This window comes from Triticum dicoccoides, chromosome 5A, assembly GCF_002162155.2.
Source record: "Triticum dicoccoides isolate Atlit2015 ecotype Zavitan chromosome 5A, WEW_v2.0, whole genome shotgun sequence".
Classification (NCBI taxonomy): Eukaryota; Viridiplantae; Streptophyta; class Magnoliopsida; order Poales; family Poaceae; genus Triticum; species Triticum dicoccoides.
The window spans coordinates 613411434-613413758 of record NC_041388.1 but is presented as its reverse complement, the minus strand read 5'-3'; positions in this window follow the sequence as shown (position 1 = coordinate 613413758).

Here is a 2325-nt window from a genome sequence, read left to right as displayed (position 1 = left end):
ATGATGATCTTGATCAGTTGATCTCTTCCCCGAATTCTTGCCGATTTGATCCCCAAACTCAGCTCCAGGTTCGGTGCGGTGCGCTGGTGTCGGCGTCAGGCGGCGTGCTGCTGTGTCGATGCGTCTCCGTGCTCCTGTGTCGGTGCGTCTCCCTGGATTCCAGGCGAACGACAGGGCAACGTGCGTTGCCTGGGCTTGGTTGGGCAGGCCCTAGTGATGGTTGCGTGCTGCTTGCTGGGTGGGCTCAGAGCTACCTGGGCTGGACGTTAGTCATTCTTTTTTTCCCACTAATCCGTAATATATAATATATATATACTGCATATATACTATGGGCCCCCTTTTAGTCTAGGCCCCGGGCCGTCGCACCTGTCGTACTGGTCCAAAGCCGGCCCTAGGGACACGGTAGTCTTAGTTTGTAGAATACCAGAAACTTTTTGCTTGGAAGAATATCACTTGGAAAATTATAATACTATTTTACATGATATATGATATCATTATTGGTAGTTTTCCTAAGATAAGAAAAATTGAAAAACACTTTATTTTTATGACATCACAACCAGTGGAGCATAAGATTTTTAACATGATATTCTAATCAAGTATTGTTTTGGCCCACTAACATCAAATGACCCATTGTGTGCTGAGTTGCTCCTCCTTGGTTTTTTTTTTGTTTGAGAAAAGACACCCATAGGAGCATCACATACGTGATATTTAAAAATAAATCAGACAGTACAAACAAAGGACAACAAGACACAAGACGACCTGTTTAAAAATAAAATTACATTGAAGCCCCATTATGTCTTTGCCGTGGCTGCGGTTCATTGGCTGGGCCGGCCTGCTCACGCACCGCCAAATCCACGCCTACAGCGCGCCCCGTCCGTGCTCGATCGCCGCCGGCGCCTTTGGGTCAGTCAGCTTGAAATGGCACCTTTGGATTCGTCACCTTGAAAAGATTGAGTAGTACTCCCTTAGTTCGAAATTACTTGTCTCAAAAATGGATGTGAACTAAAATACATCTAGATACATCAATTTCTGTGTCAAATAATCCATTTTCGAGACAAGTAATTCCGAAGGAAGGGAGTAGTAACTAAAACACAGAGATGATCGTCCGGTAAATTTCACAGTTGTCAAGATCTAAATCCTCATATTTCTGTATGAGCTCTCTGACCAATGGCTCCACCACTGTTCCCAATGTCTTCTGTTCTTGCAGGTATTACATTTATATTGTTTCATGTCTCACCCTTTGCTCGACATGTGTGTGTGTGTGTGGGCGTGTGTGTGTGTGTGTGTGTCACTTATTTGATACTAGTACTACCTAGCGGTGCCAATTATTTAGAAAAAGTTTTTCTACCAACGTCTTAGGATTAAACGGAAACACGGAGGTTGTTAGTTGCTCGAACCAAGCATGGTGGTGTAGATATAAACGGCAATGGCCTGAAGCCACTCTTCATGAAAATAAAGGTTGATAGGCATTTATTTCTCCTCCTTAGTTGGATGACAAGGTTTGTGCCAGTTGTGAAGTAGGCCCTCCGCTTTACAGAGGGAGTACCACCTAAGCTGGAGTATAGTAAGTAAAATTATGAAAACAGTTTTTCCTTCAGTGTCGACCGATTCTAGATTGGTCTCGAAGTACCAAAACTTAACAAGTCTAGATTGGAAGATACAGGTCGGGGCACCCATCTAGCTCTCCAATACCCAACTTTATATAATATTGTGCACATAAAGAAGGTTTCGGTTGCCTCGGTGCTTAACAATTCCCTCGGATATTTAATTTTGTAGGGCTTTGATTGATGATAAATGGACAGTGTGGCATCATTTGGTGTATATGTCGATGTTGATGAACCTATCACAGATGCTAATGGCGCGCCTTCGCCATTAAGCACTAATAGAAAACGGGCCTTTAGTCCCGATTTCAGAGGGCCTTTAGTCCCGGCTCTTGAATAATTATTTAGTAACACTAATACTTCTTGAATAAGTAGTTTGACCACAGTTTGACCAGATTTAACCAAAATTTAAAAAACTAAAATTTGAGCATAACCTTTTTCCTTTTAGAATTTGAGAATTCTAAAAATTTGCAAAACGGCCTATGGCAGTCAAAATCGGATGCGGATTTTCGTGCTGAACATTTTGATATATTATACGTTTTTTCCCGACATCGTATGCAAAAGATATAGTCGTTTACTTTTTCATAACACTTTTTTGCAAAACATGTCCAAATTTAAGTTTTTTAATTTTCCTAACAAGTAGATGTAGTAACATAAGTACATCTCGAAGGATTTTAATTTTTGAAGTTTTTATCATTTTGTTTTGTTTTTTTCAAAACTGAAA